We start from the raw sequence: 17,986 nt of genomic DNA on the forward strand, positions 1-17,986 counted from the left end.
CTTCCCAAGCTGAGGGCAGTGTTTGTGTGGCAGGAATGGATTTCTCTCCAGGGACATTTTCCCATTATAGATGTCTTTAGACCCCGGGCTCAAATCAGACCCAGTTCTGTAATTTAAATGCCTGTTTCTGCCAGGTGCACAAAGCCACTGGTAACAATTAAAAGAATGGTATCTCAAGATTTTCAAAGATATAGCCATTGCAACTATTTAGCACAGACAGGCGAGGCAGCTATAGATTAATTAGCTCGTGTACCATTAGCTGTTCCACACAGAGTAATCAACGTGAGGTAAATTACACAGGCTCTTTAGCAGGTTTTACAGCCCACACTGAAATTCCTGCTGGTGAGTATGGCATGAAAAGCAGGTAGAAATTGCCATGCCTCAGTAAAAGTTTGGAAGAACAAGAACTGACATATGTAAAGTGTTCACTGTGGCCTGTCCTTTAGTTTCCCTGAAGAGACTTGCCTTCACAGGTGAGCCTCTGGGGAAAAAAATAACTAAATTTTTAAAAATTAGCTTGTGCCATGTATATGTGATTCTCCTTGGAAAAATGTAAACAATACACCAATGCTGAGTTTGTATTCAAAGGCTGAGAGTGAGAACATTCCATGTGAATTTACAAAGAAGAAATCAAGCTGCAAATGGGATTTTTCTTCAGATGTGTAGACTGAGTCAGAGGCATAGCATGTAGCTAAAACCTTCAAATAGTCCTACAGGCTCTGAGGTCTTAGCACCAAAAATCTGACTTATACCATTACAACAGAGTCTGCCTCCATTAACTTCAAATTAAGGGTTTAACTGCCAAAATACATTCACCATATACATTGTCCCTGCATGAAAGGAGAAGGTAGTTGCCTTGAATTCAAAAAAATTGGCATGTTGAGCTAGGAGCTGCTTATTGTAACAAATTAAAAAGTTCAGGAGAAGGTTGTGATAAATTCCACTTTTCTCACAGGTGCCTTCCTTGGCAATGCTCAGTGCTCTGGTTACCTTGGCCTTTCCTTCAGGACAACTTCTGTCTTTGAAGAATATGGTGGATAAGAAGGGGCCACATTTTACACAGATTTTTAGGAGTCAGAGCATCTATTCCAGCCATGGAAAACGTAGATCCATGTCTCCTTCTCTGCTGAGGATTTCAAATATACATCTATGTCTGGTGGACTGACCTAACCACTGTAAAACAGGCAGGCTAGGGGAGGAAGGGGAGGAAAAAGATAGAATGGAAATGTCAGATTTCCAAGTCCTGTGCTCTGCCTGTGTTGTTTTGGCTTCTAGGCACAAACACTAATGACCAGATTTTTAGGATGTGCTGGGGTGAATATAAAAGCACTCAAGCACCTGCCTTCCAGCTGTGAATCTGGTTCACAAATTCACAGTAATTTTCAGGTCTGAGAGCAGGAGAAATCCTTGTCTTCCTATCTAAACTTCTGTAAGTGAGGCCAGGAGGACTTGATCCAGAACTGCTTTTCAAGTGTCCAGCTCAGGGAGGAGCACATCACATGCCTGCTGTGTTGGTAAATACCAAATCTGTGCAGGAATTCTGGAGTGCTGGCGGTCAGCAGCCAAGGTTGCTAGCACCCATTTTTAAGAATTTTTGGTGCCTTTGTGTAACACAGGCTGCTTTCTCCCCAGGCATGTGCATGCACTAGCACACACGGGCTCTAAAGCTTGTGCTGCTGTGTTGGAGACTGCCTGAGTTTTTAAGTTTATTTTTCCTGAGATGAAAGCTGTTCCAGAAAGTCTCTCACTCTCAGCAAATCCAAGACCAAGGCTGGAAGCCATAAGAATTAGCTGCAGGTGCTTAGGGTTTAGAAACTGCTGAAGGGACCAAAGACCAAGGTGTTGGCTCCAGGTTAGTTCTTATGATCAACTATTCTTTTTATCTTCCCATAAGAGCCCCTCACTCTTTTGTTGGCAAGGGGGAGGGAGAATGGGGCAGGGGGGGCAAAAGAAGAGTTAGACTGATTTCAACTGGGAGGTGAAATTCCTCAGAAGACGAGCCTGTAGTGATCAGGAAAAGCAGATTAAGAGAAGCAGGTGTGGGGGAGAGGGAAGATGGGGAGGGGGGTGGATTTATTCATGCAATTTAGGATATTAGCAGCAAATTGGGAAGGCGGTTTGTTCTGCGTTTAGTCTTATACAAATTCTGCCCCCCTTCTCAGCACGTTTTTCCCTTTGTTTATCTCCTGAGAGATGCCCACATGTGTACAATACAAAGAATCAAGTCATAAAAGCACAGGCCTGTCAGCCTCCCTGAGGACCAATTAATGGTGCTCCAAATCTTGTGGGCAGGCAGATGAAAAGGATACAGATAGAGCAGGGGAGGCAGATGAATACTCAAAGAGAGCAAGGCAGGTTTTTCAGATGTTGGTAGGAACTTCTTTAGGTATTCTTAGCTAACTTATTTGGGGTTTGGGCTTCTCTCCTGATTCTGCAGTCCCCTGGTCATTGCTGCGACAGAGGGAAAAGCTGCACTTCAAAATATAAATCATGCTTTTATCCAAACCAATCATGCCACAGCAATGCCAGCGTGGGAGAGGGGGCAGAAAGAGGCCATTTAGGATTTTCCCAACCCTCCCTTCGTAGACTGGCAGTCTTATTGGTAGGTACTTGGGTTTATATTATCATTTGTATCTCCGAGCTGGGTGTTGCTCTGAATGCAGCAGGCTTTGTAGTGCAACCTTTTCCTCCTGTCTCACCCCCTGTGTGTCCACAGGCCTTTGAACAGCGAGCCAGTGGCACTTTGAAATCAGGAGTTGAAAGTGTTTGACATGGAAAAGGGAGCATGAAAGTCTTGCTCTTTGAACCTTGTCTTTTCCAAGTCCCACAGAAAATAGAGACAGGACAATAATGGACAGGCTGGGAGCTCTCAGGGTGAAGTGGGGATATGTGGTAATGAGGTTTTAAGTGTTTCAGCAGTTGTTCCACCCCACAGTTTCCTCCCCTACGTACTCCCAGTGAATTAAATTTGCTGCAAGCGATCACAAAAATCTTCAGCTAGATATATATTCTGTCCCTGCTTAATTCATTCCATGATTAGGTCCTAGAAGCAGAATTGAGCTGATGAAAAGAGGAAAAAATGGTCAAAATTATCATTAAGTTGCTGACTACTGAAGGAAGATCAATTTTTTGTTTGTTTTGCCTTATAATTAAACGAAGCCAGATGTACAGTAAGTGCATGTTGCATGAGAAATGCAGCCAGCTGTTGCATCAAAAATCAGGCTCAGGCCTCTCTGTGCTCATGTGTAAACTCACATCTCTCACCTGTTGAGGTCAGGAGGGTGAATTAATAACCTTGGCTGCCGCTAAGATTTGCTTCAAGTATTTCACTGGCACATGAGGTCAGTTAGTGGGGAAAAAATGAAAGAAACTTGGAGGTCCTGAAATGAAACATCTCATTGAAGAGCCTCATTATGTTTAAGAAGAGAAGTAGAAGGCTAAGTTATTATTCTGCGGAGTCCATGAGCTGATCTTTCACTCTTTGGAAAAAGGTTAAAAAAACCCAAGCTCAGAAAGCTCCTTATAATGCATCTTCTCAATTGTGTAATCCTCTACCTGAGAAGAAAAAAAAAAAAAAAATCCTTTCTAAGTGATGTAGCAATCATTTTACACACTCAAGCATGAAATTTCATCACCATTACCTTAGCTTGGATGGCTGTACAGATGTTGTTTGGCCATAAAATGCATTCAGTGCTTTTTAAAATCTACCTGCAGTATCTGACTCGATGACCTCTTGCAGCAGTTGGTTCCGTGGGCTTGGACTACATTTTGGTGAGGAAAATTTGTCCATATTGATTATAAAATTAGCCAAGGTAGGAGAGGAAGAGCTGAATAAAAGCTCACTGTCAAATTGCCTCAGGTTTTTTCTGATCAGTCTCTTTTGTCTGACCTCTCTAGTTTCTTTTTCTCATAGTTCTGTACAACACAGCCCCTTTTTGGAGCTAGATGCAGAGAAGGCAAAAGAAGACTTCCAAAAAGGCTGAACACGGAATCCTCCAGCCCAAAGTCACTTTTTAGAAAAGAGAATTACCCTGAATTTGAATTAGATGGGCCGTTCCTCTTTCCCTCGTGGAGCAGGCATAATGCAGACATTAATCTGAGGTGATTGTGGCAGGAGTGTTCAGTGAATCCCAGTGAAGCTGGTGCCAGCACACTGCTCTGAGGGCTGTGCACACACAGCTGCAGCCTCCCTGCAGAGCCCCACCAGTGCCCACAGGCACCCCAGTGCTGAGCATCCCTGCTCCTGGCAGGATGAGTCCCCGAGAGGCTGGTTTGGAGTCAGATCTCCCCTTTGGAGGCCACCCCTGGAAACCTTTCTGGTTCAAGGGTTAGAAGCAGAAAATAGATCCTTCCTTTCTTTAGACGTGTAGTTTTAGCCCCTCTCTTTGTGCAGTGAGGTTTGAGGCAGTGAGGGAAACACGGAGGAGGCTCCCCTCATTTCTGTGGCTTGAGGACATCTTTGGGGTCTCAAGGGTACAAATCCCTTAAGGCTTTTCAAAGGGCTGGTTACAATTTTTTGGTGAAAGGTGCTGTGGCTGTCTGAGCATCCAGAGGTACAATTCCTCCCATGTCTGCTGTGTGGCTGCTCAGGAAGCACAAAATCTGTGAGGTCTGAGATGGAGTGGGGCAAGAGAACCAGCACAGGTCCCTCTGCAGAACAGATTATTTTGTTTCTCCTGCCTGCCCGACTCCCTCCAGCCCTCAATCAAGCTTCATAGTGACTGTCTACATTATAAACCTAGATATATTGACTAATAGATTTATTGGCTAATTACTTTCTGGCTCTACAGGGGTATGTGTACACAGAGGTATCCAAATCACGTGGGAACCACTTCATCTGAGCTGGGGTGCTCCTGACCTCATGAGTCACAATTCGCTGTTCTTCTTAATCCCAGAGTTCTGAATTTATGGTGTTTATTTCCTCAGAGATCAAAGCCACAACAAATATACATTATAACTCTTTAAGTGATGGTGTTGCCTTGAAAAATGTGATGGCTCAATGACTATTTTTTGCTTTGAAAAAGGTATTCTCAATATTTTGGTTTTTCCTCAAATGGGTTTGTTTCAGCTATTCCAAAGAAGATTTCCACTCAGCTTAACCACTCCAAACTACCATTTGGGTTGAAAGTGGAGTCTGAACAGGCTTCTCTGGAGCATTCAGAGCTGCATCCCACAGGTAAACTCTCACACAACCCTAGCAATGGAACTTGGTCCCTTCAGACCCTATTTCAGAGCCTCACTGCCATGGTGCTCTTTTGAAGACCCAGAAGATTATCTTTGTCCTTCTTTTCTTGCAGCTGTAGTTATGACCTCATATCCCATTTAATTTGTTCCTCCCCATTCTCCACACAAGATTAGGAACACTTGTGGAGTTTCAACATATATCCTCTATTAATTACATCATAGCTGAGCCATACATAGATAGCTCTTTTTATCTTCCCTCATATGTAAATTCCTCTGCTCCCCTGAACATTTTTGTTTCTCTTCTCTGAACTCTCTCTAATTTGTCAATATGTTTTTGGTAATTAAGATTCCTGCAGCTAAATGCAGTGCTCCATATGCCTTCGTGCCAGATCCCTACAGATTTTCAGGAGAGGTCACTGCTCACAGCTGGGGCCAGATTTCCAAAAGCACTTTGAATGTTGAGAGCTTCTGAAACTATGGCTATAAAATATCATTATGGGAACTTCTGCTTAAGGAACATTTGGAAGCCTTTTCTCCCTTGTAGGTGTCTAAATGAAGTTGGGACTCTGTTAAAAATGTGGTGCTGATAAAAATCTTGAGCAAATGAATATCTGCCTCCAATACCTTTAAGAAATCTGTCCTATAGATGAGAAATTATTGGTCCTTCTCAGCACCTTCTATTTCTACTTCACATGATTAAGATCAGTGATATCTGTTAGGCTCCATTTAATTTTAAGTAAGCAAAGTGAAGTTTTAAAATCAACCTTCACACAATCTGTGAAGCATTAAAAATTACAATAAAAGTAATTAATAGTAATGAAAGAATGGTGCTCAAAGATGCTCACAGTTAAGGTGGATATCTGGACCAGCTTGCCAGGGTTTTTATACTTCACAAATAATGCAGACATTGAGCAAAACTGAGTAAATAAATCAGGCTGAAGAGTCAGTTCAAGGATTTTTTTTCCCCTATTAACAGTTGCCATTTCTGTAAATCTGTGTATTTATATATTTTCTCAGTAGAAAAAGGCAAAACTGTCTCTATTCTGTTGAATATTCATGGCTTAACCAACATGTCTGGCAGTATGTTTTAGAGCTTCCTACGAGTGAGTTCAGTTCTTAACTAGGTTCTTTGGGATCAGTTAGGATTTTATGTTTTCTATTTGGGGGCAGAGAGAAAAATTATTCCAATCCCTTTTTCTGACTCTGCAGAGCACCCATATCATGGACAGAACAGTTTGGGCCACAGGTTTTTTAAAATCATATGTCTAGGAGCCAACAGTGACTGACTGATGTATGGTTTGGAACACAGTGCTTCAGTGATGCTGTTCACAGGAAAATACTTGTTTTCCTTCTCAGTTACCTCTACAAACCTTCATACTGGACAGTTCTGAGAGGAAGGGAGGGAAGAGAATTTTTTATTTTTGTTTGGGGAGGGGGCTTAAAATTGCAAAAGAGCTGCAGTTGAAAAATAAATTACAGGGATTAAATAATATGGATTCATTTCTGTGCTGCAGTAAACACATTCACTAGACAGTTAAAAAAATTGTTTATGATGTGCCTAATAGAGCCATTCTAGTTTATCCGTTAAATATGTATTCATAATTTTTTAAAAGGAATATTATTTACCCAGAAGACCAGAGCAGTTTCTAAAAGAGCTTTTCCAGTCCATAATGTAAATATGTATTTAGGACAAGTGCTGTGTGTACAGTATTAAAAAAAAATCCTCTGAAAATCTCTTTGAAAAGTTATTACACATGTCCACTGCTGCAGCAAAGTTTTAAATATTCATATCTCAGCTGTTTTCTTTTTCAGATTTCTCAATCTGGCTTGAATATATTGTGGGTGAATTGCTCTGCAAGAGCTTCATTTGTTGAATGTTAACAGGCTTGTGTCCTAAAGGACTACTCATGTGTGTCACACTCACATGTGCTTGAGTCTCACCACATCAGGGACCTCATTTTGTGAGGGTAACTCAGATATCACATTTTTGTGTAAAGGAAGGTCTTGCATCCTTGCAAATCAGTTGGGATGGCTCATCCACCTCTTGCCTGTCTCTCCCCACCCCACCCTGAACATTTTCCCCGTGGCAAGCTGTCTGCACACGACTTGTCTGCAGCATTCAGACCCTTTGGTCTTCCCTGGAGAGCCCCCAGTGCCCTGCAGAGCATCACCAGGAGCTGTTTCCCCAGCCCACAGCGCTCGGTGCAGGGAGATGCTGACAGAGGAGAGGGGGTGTCCCTGCCGTGGTGAGGTTTGGAGAGGGATTTGCCCTTTCTCTGTGACCCCAGTCACACACTGAGCAGGCAAAACCGGGTGATGGGGGCAAAGCTTGCAAGGGAGGAAGAGGGGAATTCGTGGTGAATGAATTCCTATGAATTCTCTTTGTGGTTGGGCAGCAGAGAACTGTCTGTGCAGAGCTGTCACATCCAAGCAGAGGTGGGAGTCACTCAGGGAGATCCCTCTCGCTTCCATAACATGTTTGGGGTTTGGAATGTTTTAGATTTCCTTTTTTTAACCGCAATCAAAAATGGCGAAATTCTTGCAAGAAACACAGAACTGTGTACAGCCTTTTAAAAAATAGAAAGAATACAATTTTTTAAAAAAAGGAAGGAGAGCCCATCTCAAGTTTTCCTCACAATGTACCTTACATGAGCTTGCTAGAAATTCAGTTTATAATTAATAAAATTGTATGGGATAAAAGGGGGTTTATTCCTATATTGCTTTACATTAATATTTTTGTTTGCTCTGTGAGTGCATGATGGGTGTACAGCAGTAGCAAACTTGAGTTGGGGTAGGTTGTAATAATTTGGCAGTCTGGAAATGGTTATGCAATGTAACAGATAAACAGAGAATCATCACCTTTAGAAAGGATTATTTTCTCCAGTAACAACTCTAACACAGGCTTGAATACATGTTAGACACAACTCCTTTCTTAAATGTCCAGCTGTGCGCCAAAGCAGGACGCTATTCCTTTCTAATTTCATTAACTGAAATTTTAAACTTTATATAATTTTTAACTGGTTTGCATTTTCCTAAGTACTATGGAGATTTAAGGAGCAAAAGTTAAGTTTTCTTTTTTATCTTCACGATAAACTGGTTTGGGTTTCCTTTTTTTTTTTTTTTTTTTTTTTTTTTTTTTTTTTTTGTCAGTAACATTGTAAAAATTTGAAGCTTCAGGTCACAGAAGCCAAGTTTTCATTGACTTCACCAAAATTTCTGGCTGTTTCAATTATGTCAAGGTTGTAACCAAACCCAACACGCACAAAATCATCAATATTGGGTACACTTAAATTTAAAACATCGTGACAGATACAAGGAGAAAGTATGGTGTGCCTAAGCAAACATTTTTCATGTTTTTATTATTTCACTCTAAAAAACTGTTAAGTTCTCAGCAGAGGAGGGTGGGCTTTTTATATGAAAACTGACAGCTGTCTTGAATTTCAAAAATGCAAATATAGATCCAAATTTTGAAATACTCTGAAGTTCTTCCAATAAAATGAAAGCAGTGAAAGCTGCATGTGCTTATTGCAAAACAATCAGCCTGAACCTTTTTCAGAACTGAATATATTTGCACACAGAATTCCCATCTTTTCCAAAATTCTTGTTGTGGAATCTGCCGTGATATTTTTTGTTAACATTTTTTATTGAAAGACCTGTTGAGATTTTTACTGAAAATAAAGCTTTAATTATATGAAAAAAAAAAAAAAAGGAGAGAAGCAATATTTTTTTAAAAAATTCAAGTTAAACCCCCTGAAAGTCTTCTTAAACTTTATGAAAAGATCAGCATCTTCTTCAGAATTGCTTTTTCATTTTTGAGATCAATTTCAGGTGATTTTTTTCCTTTTTTTTTCTGTGTGTTTATCTATCTGACTTCCATCTATATTTCACTGACCAGGGTTGCAATAAAAAAAAAGCAGCAGAAAATCCTCCATTATGTCAGGGCTTGTTTACTTATTTTATTGCTTTAACTGGTGTGATCTCTTTGCGTAAGAAATTCTCTTTTCTGAATTTCATTTGAAGACTGGGAAACTGATTAGGATATTAATGTTTTATTCTACTGACCTTTCTTTCCTTTTTTTCTTTTTTTTTGTTTGTTTTTTTTTTTTTTTTTTTTTTTGTTTTTTTTGGGGGGGGATTTTTTGGGTTTGCTTTTGTTGTTGTTGTTGTTGTTGTTTTTTTTTTTTTTTTGTTTTGTTTTGGTTTGTTTTTTTTGTTTTTTTTGTTTTTTTTTTTTTGTTTTTTTTTTTTTACTTTTTTTGGGAGAGCATGGCCAGCAGCACCATCTGGACTTGCTCTGTGAGTACCTGTGCCCCTTGTTTGTTCTGCCTTGCCTCTTGCTCTGCTCTGTGCAGATCAGAGGCAACCATCCTCTCTCAGTGGACATATGCAGCATTTTTTCAGAGGCAAAAATGTATACAAGGCAGTGGCTCTCCACTGCAAATTTAAGGCCTTCCAGTAAAGCCTTGTCGAGGCTTTTTTTTTTTTTTAGATAATATGAGCACTGTGCCCAAATCTCTCTCCTGCCTAGAAATGTTCCATTCGTGTACCTGAAGATCTGCTTTAAGGCCGCTTTCTGCACATTGTTTTGATGATTATCTTAACAATTAAACTGTAACCTAGGGATTATTAATAATGCTGTTAGCACCTTAACATCTTGATGTTTCTATGGCCCTTTAAAACTTTGTTAATGCTCTTCTGTTTGACATTTTGAATCTCTGCCTCTCCCCTGGCTCTTGTCACGGCTTGGCTCTGGTGTTGTCCACTTTTCCCAACGGGAGAATCTGCTTACTTGGTCCTAGGAGGTTGCTGAGCCTGCTTAAACACAAACATATTGCCCTACTTAATCAGTTTCTTGATCTTGTATTTCTTGTTATCTATTTGTTTTCTACTTCATTGCAAGTGGCCCGAGGAAATATTAAACTGGTAAAGCTCTTCTGCTTCTAGGTCATTGGTTTTCATCTATATAAAGTTGATCAGCATCAGGCAGTAAATCTATACAGAGAAAAGGTGATTTCTAACCAGTGGATGGTGTGAATTTATATCTATTAAAATATACATGTTGACTGTAAGATCTAAAGGGGTTACATCCACACTCATTGAATTTAATGACAGAACTCCAGTTTCTTGTTCTGGGACCAGGTTCAGACTTGACTCTGCAGGTGACAAAGATGCATATGCAAATTGTCTTGTAATTTTTTATTGTTTTCATACCTGGGAGTACCATGTATTTTTATTTGACTCCTTTCATAAGGCATGCAACTTAGATTAAGTGCTCTACCTTAAAACTGGATTCCATTAAAACAACACCAGGTTTAATATTTTTTATTTATACCCTGTAAAAAAAAAATTTAGCCTGCAAATAAAGTATTTTTTTTTAATTTTATTTGCTAGTCTGACAAACACAAAAACTTCTCTCACCATTGCACGAACTATTCCCTATTAGTAGAAAGGTTCTGTGTGCCCCATTAGGCTTCTTCCCATGACATTGGTGCTCCAAGGTTCCTTATATGGGACACACCACTGATGCCGTGATTTCTTGCAGCCTTTTATGTAGACAGACCTTATTTTACTGGAAAGCATTCTGGTGATATTGCTTACCAGGGAGCAGAGTCCAGGCTGTTAATCTCATATCCCTATATCCTATAGGGATAACTGAGCTAGGGATAAGTGAAGCACAAAGCTTCACTTATGACTGTAAAACTTTTCTCTTCCTTTTTCTTTTAAATTTTTTCTTTTTCCCCAGAAAAACAAAGAAACCTTATAAAGCTCCATGGTTATTTCAGTGCTGGTTTTGTGCTGTTCCAGTGCTCTGTTGTTAATCAGACCAAGCCAGCTTGTAACTGAGAAAGTAACAGTAGTGCCACCAGACTGCAATCTGTCAGGCCCTCCTAAAAACCCTCTTTAATTGCTTATGTAGCCTTACTGTCTCCTTAAAGAGTCCCTGGGCTGCATCCCCGCTGCATTTTGATAAAAAAGTTCTCCCCATGCCCTCTGAGACTCTCAATAATTGCATAAAAACGCAGAAGGAACTTCTTGAGGACTCCAGAAAGCACTGTTGAGTGCAGGGCATCTCTCTTTGTCAACCCACAAAAGCAAAATATTTAAATTAAAGTTGGGCAAGAGCTCTTGGATGTGTCTTCTTTGCCATTTCCCTCCTGGGAGCTGCTGCCTTACTTTCAGCATTTTTTAAGCTGTGTGCTGAAGTTCCACGGGCCTGTCCCTGAGAAGTTCCAGAAGTTCCCTCGTGTTTTACCTTACAAGTGTGATTTTTGGAGGCCTCCTTGAGTTATTTCATCCCTTTGGCTGCAGCACGGTGACTTCAGGTTCAGTAAGGGCTCGGATGTCATCACATTTCCTCACAATGGTGGCATCAAAGTTGGCCAACACATCACTGTTGTGTGAATCTGCTCCTTCCCACTTCAATAAAGAGCCTTTCATCCAGCAGCTAATGTGACCTTGGAAAAATCTGCAAAGCTCATTTTCTTCAGCTGCAAAAAAGCCTCAGTCCTTTCTATCTTGTTACATAACAATCCCACACAACGCTTAAATTTTACTTCAGATGAAACAAATACCTCTTTCCACGGCTTTAGTGTATTCACTCACCTATTTCTTGTCACCTTTTTCAGCCAGAGGAACTTTGAATTGAATTTATTAATATTTTTATATCTAGAAGGAACACAAACGCTGATTTTTCTATTGGGTTTCAAGTATACAAAGAGTTGGTCAAATTTTAACTTCATGGAAAATTTCAGTGAAAATAAATACATGCATACAGATTGTTAACTCTTGCTCAAAAAGGTTTGGTTGTTCTTCTTCTTTTTTTTCTCCATAAAAATAAAAACATACAGATTTTTGACTCTTGCCCAAAAGGGTTGGCTTGCTTTGTTTTTAACTAATGAAAATAAAACATACTGACTAAAGTCAGAATATTTTAATTTAGAAATGCCACTGCAGCCCCTTACAGCAGAATTCTTTTCCAATGCTTCTAATTGACAGTCCAATTATTTTTCAGAAAATATTTACTGTCATGTCTAAGTTCCCCTCTCAGGTAATATATCTTAATAAGAATTACATATTATTACATGTGATGGGAAAAGACAGTGACCATGAATCTTTGGAGTGACAGAAAACATGACATGGACCCCTTGAAGGTCTGTGATGGTAAAGATCATTCTTTTTACCTGGTAAGAAAAACTGCATTTTTGATAGGCAAAAATAATGCTGAAAGATTCATCTTGTTGAAAACATAATTTTCCCACAGGGAAAAAAAAAATAATTGGGAAAATGTAATTCATTTTAAAGTGGAATTATTCTTATTTTAAATTACTGCAATGAGAATCTTATGAAAAATTTTTAACCTCCTTTTAAAGTGCAACAAATATTAATTATATCACGAGGCATTCCACCTCACAGCAGATATCTATCCTGTGCTTTAACTCTCTATTCTTGGCAAGAACATCTAGAACTTATAATTCATAATATGAAATTTAATCCTTTCAGCCATAAGTGCAATAACGGTTTTGTTCCTAGAACAGAATTTTCCAAAAATATGATGAGTTTACATAAATATTTAAGACTATCAAAAAAGTACAATTACAAAAAAAATCTTTCTGAAAAATGGATGTTAGTTTCTCACCATCCTACCTGCAAAAAAGCTTATTCTTCACACTGGTTTATGCTAGCATGAATCTGATTTCACAGTGAAAGTATCTGGCACAAAGAGGTATCATAAAACTTTACCTTTTTTTTTCATTAACAGATTGACAATTTAACTCTTACGGAGTTTTGGTTTTGTTTTCTTTTTCAGTGTTATTTAAGAGGCTGAGGAACCCTTGATTCAGGAGCACAAGGTAAGAGAACTCCAGTCCCACGGTGCAAATGAGATAAATGAGATAATGCAAATGAGATATTTACATTACATTTTGTGATGGGGTGTGGGTGATGTGGCTTTGAATTTTCTCGAGCTGATGAAGACAACTCCAGCTTTCACACCTTCTAGACTGTTACCCAGTCACTGAGACACTAAAACAAAAAGTCTTAGTGACAACCCTCCCAAAGTTTCTGAGCAGAATTTTTAGCCACAGATGATCAGGTCATCTTCTACACTCAATACTTCCCACATGGGTCAGGGATTCTTGGCGCCCACGGATTGGAAGGGGCTCCCTGGGGCTTCTGCTCAGTGATCCTTGGTGGATTTCCTCGGTAGGGGATGCTCCCTTGAGCTGACACATTCAGCTCAGCAAAGAGGAGACAGCTTTGTTTTAGTCAATACCAAAACTTCAGCAGTCTGAGTGAAAATGGGCCCAGTTAATAAAGACATGAGTCAAAGCACAGCTTCCTAGAGTTTCCCACCCACCAAACTGGAATCCACAGAGGATTTGTGAACTCATGAACTTAATCTCTGCCTCAGAAGAATAAATGTTTTCCTTGGAGCTAACCTTTCCTGTCTCAGTTTCCCATCTGTGCACAGCCATAGCTGTGCCTTCCTGGCTTCTCTAGGTGTTACAAGGATAAATATTTTAATTAGAGGTTTTGACAGCCCTCAAGGAGCAGACTTTTGGGGTGTACAACTATCTCAGATTCCATCTACCATGTTTTAATGTGTAAAAACACTTGTAGATTGTTCTAAAAGAAATTCCTGTGCTCTGTGTCTGTGGAGCTTAAAGGGGATGGTAATGAGAACAAAAAATTATTCTTATGTAGGAAGATAATCAATTCACCTTACTGGTGTATGTGATCCCTTGTATTGGTTTATTGGCTTAGAAGCCTTCAGGTGATAAGCACATTTCTTTTTGCAGGAATCTCCTCAGGAAACAAAAGTAGCCCAGATGCTAACACACAGATGGTAACACACTCATAGAGCTGGCCTCTCACAGCCACATGGGTAAGCTCTTTTTCTCCTATGTTAAAAAAAAATATATATATATTTGCAAAAGAGATTTAATCAATTAATTGCACATAACAAACATGGGAAAAAAACCCTAATACAGAAACATAAACAAGTAATATAGTGATGTAAACAATTAATAGAAAAGCTGATTGGCAGCTGCGTTGAGGAAAGAGGTGCAGCTCCCCAGCCTGAAGCTGACCCTCCAGCACATGGGAGCACAGCTCTGTAATCTGCTGTGGGAGCCCAGCAGAGGCTCCTGTTTGTCCACACACTTGTTTGCTAAACAACCAAAAATAAAGGTGCACTCTCAACTACATGTTGACCATTCCCAAGGGATGGAGGGCCTGAATTCTTTAAGGGCTCAGAGAAGTCAAGGTCACAGAAACCTCACACGCCCTCAGGCCATTTGATGTCTCCCTCATGCTTTCCCTTCTAGTCCATGTGTCTGGGGCTACTTCTGAACTGGGTCAGAGGATTCTTCAGCCTATAAATAACTCAAAACCAAATCCAAACAGCTGCATCAGCATTTAGGAGGGACAGCGTGTGGTAGTGGTGGGATGAAGGATGGTTCTGAGGCTATTTATGCTGCCCTGTTGCTGAAAGAAATGCTCTTTGAAGTGATACTTAGGCATCAGATTTTCTCATGTCCCTTGCTCTCTACTCTTTCATCCCACTTGCCATCCATACCTCCTGTAGCTGTGGCTAAGCTCAAAATTTCAGTTCTCTGACTGGAATTGCTAAGGACTGGATCTTTGGTTTTAATTTTAATTTTTTTTTTTTTAATTCAGTTTCCCCTAGCTGGCGTGTGCAATGCATTTCAACAGATGGTCATGGAGTTTTAAATGTTGTGAGTGGATTTTTAATAAGTCTGACTAATTTCATGATGATTGCAGTTCATGTGCACTCAACATTCCCACTGACTTCAACAGGAAGGGTTGGATATGAAAAAATGTCATAATGCACTCAGCCAATGTAACTCTGGCAGTGTAGATAAATAAGGGAATTCTGGGCTGTAACAGCCAGGTTCAATTGTTTCCCTCTACTCAGCTGAGCTAAATGTATTGTGTTTTTTTTTTATCCCAGCATCAGGTATTGGGCACAGCTGGAGGCAGAAGTTAGAGCACTTGTGTGATCAGTGATGACAAACCCCATGTTTCTCAAAGGGGTGTGATTTGTGGGTAACTCCAGCCTCTTACCTCACTGCATAAAAAAATCCTAACATCACAGTTAACTCCTGCTCATTTTTTCCTCTTTCCAATCTGAGGCCTTTCTCCCCTTGCTTCTTTAAATTCAGGGAGTGAAATCACGACACCTCTTTGAAGCCTTGCCTGTTATTGTCTCTGTGCCAGAACGTAATATGTCATGGAGAGATGGCTTACGGCTATGCCTGACAAAGATCCTCTGCCCATTGTCAAACATCCTTGCTGCAGCACTGCCACAGCAGAGATTCACTGTCCTCCTGCATTCTCTTCCTGTTGACAAGTTCACATCTCAGGCCGTCTGCCCTGATTTGATAAAGTGTTTGGTCACACTGCAAGTCAGGGAGGATCGTCAGGGCAGGTCTCCCTGAACCAGCTGCTAGGAAAATATCCATCAGCAAGTCCACAAAACAGTAAAATGTAATTGCAACTGAGAGAGTGCACCTTCAAATCTCCTTCCTGCATATTTGTTGGGGTTTTCTTGAATTTTGTTTACCGCTGACAAGTTTTATCTAGCAGCACGTTACAAACCTCCTTTTGGCAGCCACAGGAATATATTTCAAGCAGGTTTTGTTTGATACCTACAAGAAATCTCTGTTCAGTTTATGTAATAAGACAAACATATGCAAATCCATTCTCGGATCCTGTGAATTATATGCCTGGAATCAGTAAGCAATACAGTAAAAGCTCACCAAGTTGCATTTTTACCTATCACGTATCCCATAAAACTGACATAAAAAACAATAGTTTCTTTACCATTTCTCAACAAATATTTAATAGCAGCTACAGTATTTTGGAAGGCCTCACATTATTGCAACTTCTTGACTTTTTGCAAAATGTAACGAGATTGATTCTTTATAAAAAAATACTTCACAACATTTATTATTGCTCCGCAGTGCAAATATGAGCGTAAATAAATAATTTTGAACTGCATTATCAGGCAAATGTAGCTGTTGAGATGAATACATTGGTTTTGTGTGAGTATTTCCTCATCTGCTCTGACATTTTTCACAATTCAGTAATTAACTGATAACTACTGACTTATTATTCAATCTCTTAGAACATTTTGAAAATGGGATATGTGCCTAGGACTAGATCTACAGCCCTCATTAAGAGCTAAATTCACAACAGATCACAGGTGCTGGCTGTTTCCAGCACCTTCATCCTCAAACACCTGCTGCAGGAATGCACAACCCCCGCTGGCTGCTTAAAATGAGGGCAATTGGGTCCTAAAACAGGTCCAGAAAAGCGTATATAAAGTGTCAAAAGAAAGCTGGGTCGTCCACAGCAGCCTCCTCAAACAGCAGTGGATATGGAAGTGTCAAACCCTGCTCCTCTGCCATGCCTCGACCAGCCCTGAGCCTTGTTGAGTTTTATACCCACGTCCATCCCACCTCAGAGTGCATGGAGAGGGAAAAAGCCACTTCTGCCTCTTTCTTCCCATCACATTGATAAATGCCCCGAGGACTGGGCAGTGAAAGATCTGAGTTCTCATTCCTGCTTTGTGAAAAACCCAGTGTGAAGCCGTGAGTCTCCCCGAGCCTCCCAGCCCGACGCGTGCTGCTGGGGGAACCTCTCACCGGCCCATCCATCCCGCCCTGCCTGGAACAAGAGCTAAAGGTGACACAAGAAAGGGGAGCGTAGGGGTGTGGAAAACACAAGGATTGGCACAGCTCTGTTCTCCACTGGCAGCGGGACCTGTTGGGAAGTGGAGAAACCCAAGGGCTGCTCCCTGCTCCAGGAAATACTCACGGTGTGACTACAGACCTACACAGGTGTGTAGTTGCGCCTAGACTGGTGCAAGTCTGCTCCCCATTGGCTACAAATCCTTGCTCGGGGCTCGTCTCCCTCCTTGCTCTAATGTATGTTTATTATTCCGTACAAAGCTTCAACGAGAAGGACTGAGCAAGATCGTAATTCCCGAATACCTGTTAGCATAATGGTTGGGAGTTTTCCCCTGGAAGATGCAGGCTTGTTTGTGCTCAGCGAGAGAAAAGAATTGAACCCACATTTCCCATATGAATGCTCTAATCAGCGAGCCCATTTAACAGAAGAATGGAGCCAATCTAGCAGGAGCGCTCAGAAAATGAGTAACGGGCCGGGTCCTGCCAGCCAGATACATAGAAGAGTGACTGAGGTGTCTGCCTTCTGCTGCTGCTGAATCTGAGCCTTATTCCATGCTTTGATCAGGGATCATTCCTTCCTTCCCTGAATGAGGCTAACAAGGCTGTTTTGCAATTGCAACGTGCAAGAATTGACCCTCCTTACAAGGTTTTTCTTTGCTGCAGAGACTGCTAAGGGTAGACTTAGCATCTGCTGCACACTGCTGCTTTTTCCCATTACTGCCTTCAGCATATCTGTTTCAAAACAGCTGTAGGAATCAGCATTACATCTACTGCCAGGAAACCAGAGTTTGTCAACTCTCTCTGGTGGAATCCCCTCCATTGTTCAAATGCTGACCTGCTGAAAACTGCCCATCACTCACTTTCATCTAAAACTAAAAAGGGTTTCCACTTTTCTTGGGTTGCTTGTTTGTTTGAGTGATTTTAACAAAAGATAATGTTTCTATGAAGTAAAACTTACTTAAATTGGAGAAAAATATTTGTATTTTCTCACACCTGTTTAGGACTGTGTATGGCTGCCTTTTCCTCCAGGTATGTGTTTACAGAATCCTTTTCAGATGCATCACTAAATTATTTGGGATTAGAGAATT

This window comes from Vidua chalybeata, chromosome 5 (genome assembly GCF_026979565.1).
Source record: "Vidua chalybeata isolate OUT-0048 chromosome 5, bVidCha1 merged haplotype, whole genome shotgun sequence".
NCBI lineage: Eukaryota > Metazoa > Chordata > Aves > Passeriformes > Viduidae > Vidua > Vidua chalybeata.